Here is a 7,133-nt window from a genome sequence, read left to right as displayed (position 1 = left end):
ATGTTTAAGGCTGTCCTAACTTAAAACATAGCTATATAGTTCAGGCTGTCCTAACTTAAACCATTTATCTATATGGTTAAGGATGTCTTAACTTAAGCCACTTAGCTATGCGGTTAAGGCTTAAACCATGTGTGTATATGGATAATGGTTGAATGTTCCCTCTATCTGCAGAGCCTGTGGTTATCACTGTTGTCCACATATATTTAGCACAGCTCACTAGCCCATGGACCACTGCATTTGAAGTTTTGACCCAGGAGATTTCAATCCTTGATATAGCATCACCCTGGGAGCACTTCTTTCAATTCCTAAATTCCTTGGGTAAAAGTTGTTTACATGCCAAGTAGGCTGGAAATAAAATAAAATATATTTTAGCATTTTACCTTTGGAAAAGGCTTTTTTTTTGTCTTTGAAACATATACTGGATATTGTATTGCTTTCTAAAATAATCTAGTCAACAGTTAGTCTTTTTTGTGGGGTTCATTTCAAAGCAATAACAGAATACACACTTAGGCTAGACACAAAACTTTTCCCTTGTTGGTAAATGGACAAATATCTTTAGTACATTTTTTCCCTTAAACTGTAATTCATCCAATCTCCTTGTTCATAATACTTCTTTTCCTCTGTGTGAGGAAGGTTCATTCACCGTACACATTTGGTTCATTTAATTTAATGCATGCAATAAAGAGCACAGAAAATCAATTTAATGCATGTTTACCTACAAATTAGCATGCATACCATTGATTTTCTGCAGATAAAAATGCTTTTCTATGTGAATATAAATGAAAATAGGCCCAAGAATATCAGAACTTGGATAATATCACTGAAAACAACCGAGACATTTTCATTGGACATCCCTCCTCTGTTTTCTCATGGTTTTAATTTTGCCCTCTTTTGGTTATGCTGTACTGAATTGCACTTTTGTGTATCATTCATCTCTTCTTAATCCATTTGGGGGTTTTAGCACATTTAGGGGCTCTTTTACTAAAGTGTGGTAAATTTTGCACTTACAGTACAGTTAACAGAAAAATTACTGTATGGTAAGTGCAAAAATTGTGCACTAAATGTAGAGGGTGTGCACAGCATCTGCCCTGCATTTACCATATAGGGCAGCCAAATAATACAGCCCAGGCACCGTGTTACAAGCAGTGCCATATAGTGTGACTGCTAGACTTGCACTAGCAGGCTCTGCATGTAACCTGGTGTGGGTCCTATGAAGGAATAAATATTACATATAAGACCAGCTTACCAATGGTGAGACTTTTAAAATTGAGAATAAATCAAAGGTTCTGAGCACAATACTAGATTTGAAATTCACCTTGGAGTATCAAATTAATGCTCTTGTTAAGAAGTTTACATTTCATTTTTGACAATTAAAAGCTATTCAATTATCCCTTAGTATCCAAAGTTTTAGAAGCATTTCACAGGCGGTTCTGTTACCTTAGTTGGACTACTGCAACTCTTTATATGGGGGAGTCACTGTGAAGCTATTGACTAGATTACAACAGCAATTAGTTTTTAGATTGAATACATTATTAGGAAAGGTATGGAAAACAGGTGTGAGGATGTTTTAATGCCATTATATCGCTCCATGGTGCGACCACACCTTGAGTATTGTGTTCAATTCTGGTCGTCGCATCTCAAGAAAGATATAGTGGAACTGGAAAAGGTGCAGCGAAGGGCGACTAAAATGATAGCGGGGATGGGATGACTTCCCTATGAAGAAAGACTAAGGAGGCTAGGGCTTTTCAGCTTGGAGAAGAGACGGCTGAGGGGTGACATGATAGAGGTATATAAAATAATGAGTGGAGTGGAACAGGTGGATGTGAAGCGTCTGTTCACGCTTTCCAAAAATACTAGGACTAGGGGGCATGCGATGAAACTACAGTGTAGTAAATTTAAAACAAATCGGAGAAAATGTTTCTTCACCCAACACATAATTAAACTCTGGAATTCGTTGCCGGAGAACGTGGTGAAGGCGATTAGCTTGGCAGAGTTTAAAAAGGGGTTAGACGGTTTCCTAAAGGACAAGTCCATAATCCGCTACTAAATGGGAAAAATCCACAATTCCAGGAATAACATGTATAGAATGTTTGTACATTTGGGAAGCTTGCCAGATGCCCTTGGCCTGGATTGGCCGCTGTCGTGGATAGGATGCTGGGCTCGATGGACCCTTGGTCTTTTCCCAGTGTGGCATTACTTATGTACATTTGAGAGAACATCTCCTCTTCTCAAAAAGTTGCATTGGCTTCCAGTTTCCTCTTGTATAAATTTTAAGATTGCTTGAATAGTTTTTAAATCACTTGCAGGTCAAAATTCAGTTAGTTTAACAAGGTACTATCTTTTATTATCTAGTGGTTGAGCTTCTTAATTAGTTTATTCTTATACTCTTGTATTTCTGTGTTGTAAAAAGTGAAATTAAACAGATATTTAGACTCCTGTTTAAAATATTTAGCTGTGAAGGTCTGGAACAGGATACCAAGTTGTATAAAATCTGTTGACTCTTATTTTTTGTTTAGAAAAACTTTGAAGACTTATTTGTTCTCAGATACGGATACTGATTGATCTGTGATATATTTTATAGTTTACTAGTAAAAAAAGCCCCATTTCTGATGCAAATGAAACGGGGGCTAGCAATGTTTTCTTCTGTGTGCATGTGGGAGTGTGTGTGTGTCCCTGCCCTCTGGTCTCTCTCCCCTCCCCCCTCTGAGTCCTTCACTGTTACAGAGCCAGCGATTTGATTTCGTGCTCTGCTGTTTTCCTTCACTGACTGTGTTACAGAGAGGGCGGGGCAGACACTCATAGGGAAACCGGATATCTCGCCCCCTTCACACTTCCGGCTGGAGGCTTCATAGAACGTTGGTGTTGCCTTTTATATAGAGAGATGATATGTTTTAGCTGCAGTATTTTCTATTTTACTTTTACTGGGATGTTCTTCTTTTTGTAAACTGCACTGAATCCATATGGAGATACTTTGGTTTATAAGCCATGTATAGTATAGTACATGACACAGTAGTGCAACCCTCCCTTTTCCCATCAGATCCCCCCAGTCATCACCCTTAACAAGATTGCAGACTGACTGGGGCAAACAGATAAAAGTAACATAGCACTCAGCAAATGTCCACTCTTTCTCACAAATGACCACTTCCACCTCTCCACTCTCCAACTCAGCGAAATCACAAATGGGTCTAAAGACAGGTTTGGCCTTGCCCTAGATAATTTTAAAGCAGGTCTAAGTACGGCCATTTTTCTTTCCACCCCTAGGAAATCATTTTGCTATCCATTATTAGCAGAAAACGTTCATGATGTAACACTGTCCTTGCCTCACCCACAAAACGTCCCCTCTGGGAACGTTTTCTTTTAAGTGACTATCGGACTTAAACAAAATTTGTTTTTGTTTGATTATATGCTTTAGATGTTTTTCTGCAAGGAATACTTATATCTACCTGTTATGCCATTTTTTTAATGCTTTTCTGTTTTAAAAATGAGCCCCATAATGTGTCAAATACTATGGATTTATCCAATAAAACTACTCTACACCCTTACCTATGCAATCATTGGTGCATCTGTAAGCTCTTCATCGATAGATGCCCCAGTAACAACAGCAACCTATACTCATTCCCATCCACCATCCTGATTTATTGTCAATTAGCAGTCCCCTACAACCCACTTCTGAGGTCCCTAGTCTATTTAAATTAAAATTTCCTCCCTTCCAGGCCTCTAGAAGTATACCAACCCTTCAACATCTATTGGGTATCTCCCTGGTGAGCAGTGAGGGGCAACAATAATATTTTGGTACACTTGGCTGCTGACACTCTCGATAAAAAAGGTTGAGGCAGAAATCTAGGGCTAGACTCATGATACTATTGCAAGGGTTTAGGCCACCAAAAATGCAAAACTCTGTTAACCTCTAATGTTCTCAAATCAAATCTTTCAAAAATATTTAATTCATTCTCTATATATGACATAGTATTTGAAATATTGCAACTTCTTTTTAAAAACGTTATTTGTGCATATAGAGCAGAGGTGTCCAATCTTGGCCCTCGCCGGGTTGGGTTTTCTGGATTTCCAATATGAATATGTATGCAATCTATTTTCATACAATAGAGGCAGTGCATGCAAATAGATCGCATGCATATTTATTGGGAAAATTCTGACAACCTGATCATAGGAGCCAACTTTTCAAAATGATTGGGGGAATTTTTTTTTTCAGGTGGTACATTCCCCCTCCCCCTCATCCCCTCCCCCTCCCTCTCCCCTGTCCCCCTCCACCTCCCTCTGAGTTCCAGGCCCCCCTCCCTCCCTCCCAATTCCGAGGTCCCCCCTCCCTCCCTCTGAGTTCCAGGGTCCCCCCTCCCTCTGAGTTCCATGGTCCTCCCCCCATCCCTCTGAGTTCCAGGATCCCCCTCCCTCCCTCCCTCTGAGTTCCAGGGTCCTCCCTCCCTCTGAGTTCCAGGGTCCTCCCCCATCCCTCCCTCCCTCCCAGTTCCAGGGTCCTCCCCCCATCCTCCCTCTCTCCGTCCCAGTTCCAGGGTCCTCCCTTCCTTCCTCCCTCCCTTCGAGTTCCAGGGTCCCCCCTCCATCCCTTCGAGTTCCAGGGTCCCCCCTCCCTCCAAATTTTAAAAGTCATCTGTCTTACCTCGTTGGGGTTAGGGCGGCAGCAGCAGCAGCAGCAGTAAAAAAGCATGCAGGCTCGACTCGGTGCTTAGTTCAGGTTTCCCTTCTCTCTCTCTCAGCTCTGGCCCCGCCCTTGCGGAAACAGGAAATGAGGGTGGGACCAGAGCTGAGAGAGAGAGAGAAGGGAAACCTGAACTAAGCACCGAGCCGAGCTTGTATGCTTTTTACCGCTGCTGCTGCCTCCCTAACCCCGACGAGGTAAAATAGATGACTTTTAAAATTCGGAGGGAGGAGGCCTGGAACTCGAAGGGAGGAGGGAGGGAGGGAACAAACTTCCGTGGATGAAATATTGGGGGTGCTCGAGCACCCACAGCACCCACGCAGTCGGCGCCTATGAACCTGACTGGATTGTGGCCCTCGAGGACCGAGGTTGGAAAACCCTGATATAGAGGGAATTTTACAAAGAACATTCAAATGGGAAATCAGATATTCAAGTTGGGACATTTGAAGTTCCCCTAATATTTTAGAACATGATCTGCTGATGTAGGACGTGTTCTACAATGAATGGCAAAGCAAAGGTCTGTGTGCCACTAAATATGGCAGGAACTTCCATTTTAGACACAAACCCATCCAAAATAGGGATGAGGAAACAGCAGGCACAGAGACATCCATTTCACAACACATGAACATATATGTTGTAGAATAGCAAGATAGACATTCATGTTGCTAGAAGGCAGAGATGCCTTGTTCCAAGGTGGCAACACTGCCTTCTAGCAGTGCTTAAAGGCAGAAGTGCCATCTTGGATCCTGATGCCCTCCTGGGCATCAGTGAAGAGAGACTGCTGCCATTCAGGAACATCTACCATGTGAATAGGTCCCAGTAGGTTGGGGGAGGTATGAAGAGTGGATGATGATATAATTTGAGGGTGCTGTAGCTTTTTCTTCTGGGGTGGGGTTATATATATAGGGGGACCATAAGGTAGGTGGAAGGTTGGGAGAAGAATCGGACATAAGAGGGGGTCAGAAAGATCAGACCTAAGGAAGAGTGTTGGGAGGGAGATTAGAACTGTTGGTGGGGGGGGGGGGGGGGCTTTGGACCTGCAAAGAGAGGACTGGACTGGGAGGAATAGGCTTGGGGGGCACTACCATAAAATATGGGATTATGAGGCCTTTAGGTGCCCTGTGTAGTCCATACATTGCAGATACTGAACATACTCCTTACATGTACCACACTATCTTTATACTTATACTGTTATATTTTACAGTGATCAAAGGGTAAATGGAAACAGTTACTGACCCTTCCACCAACGATTACAGGGACATTACAGGTAATAGTTTAACTTCCAGTGTCAACCTGTATAGATGTAGTGTTCCTTTCCTTTCTGCAATGTGAAATATATGTCCATATTTTTAGCCTGTCCAAGTCTAGCCCAATAACATGTTCAGACCACACCTCCTTGCCAGATGCATGTTCTTCAGTTTTATCCTGGCTTTGTATAATCAGGATTTGGATGCCCATAATATATAGATGTCTAAGTGCAAGTTTATAAACATAAATAGTGCTTGTAAAATAAGTACCATAGTAAGTATTACATATTAATGCTGGCTATACTATCCAGCATGTATACCTCAGAGGGTTAGTACATACACTGCATTGACTGTTAGTACTGACTGGAAGGTGCCGGTGAAAAGAAGAGGGAGGCATTGACCTTCAGGTGGACCGACATAGGATTATTTCTGCATATCCTGGGCTAGAGGAGGGATTGTAGCTGCATAAGTCTAGCCCAGAATGTGCTCAGACCATGCCTCCTTGACACATGCATGTTCTTCAGTTTATCCTGGCTTTGTATAACCAGGATTTGGATGCCCATAATATAGGGTCTTAAGTTGCATTATTTGGCCTTTAACGTGACTTAAATGGCCCTAACACTGTTGCCAAAAAAATACCACAATAATATTTACTGTAAGTCGCCACTGGTTAGGCAGCAAGGAGATGCAAAACATGCAAATCCATGTTTTGTATCTCACTATTCAAATACTCTAACGTGACTTGCGGTGTATACACTGCGAGTTGTGATAGGGCCCAAAACTCATGGTAAAAGCAGGGGTTATTTCACTGCCTGTGAGCAATGGGTTGCAAAGCCATGTCTCCATACTTCCAGGATGACAGAGCAGGGTCCTTTCTGGCTTCTGCCTCCTCCCCCCGGCAAGGCCTCCTGTTTCAAGCCCCTCCTACTTCCCCACAATATCAAGACCCCCATACCCAATCCTCCACCTTAAATGTAACCCTTGCCCCTCAAAGTGCTCAACATCATTGATGGTCCTGGGAAGGTTTGTAACGCTACAGAAATGATAAGTAGTAGTAGTAGTAGTTTCCAGGAAGGAGTGATGCCCATTCAATCCTGCCCAGCCCAGCGCCACATCAAAAATGGTGCTTCTAGCAGTAGTCGCAATTACCATTACAGAATTGGTAGTTAGGGCCCATGTTTTTCATGCATAATTTGTGGCACACATTTTTG

Source organism: Microcaecilia unicolor, chromosome 7 (genome assembly GCF_901765095.1).
Source record: "Microcaecilia unicolor chromosome 7, aMicUni1.1, whole genome shotgun sequence".
In the NCBI taxonomy this organism is placed as follows: domain Eukaryota; kingdom Metazoa; phylum Chordata; class Amphibia; order Gymnophiona; family Siphonopidae; genus Microcaecilia; species Microcaecilia unicolor.
Note: the sequence above shows the minus strand (reverse complement) of the source record.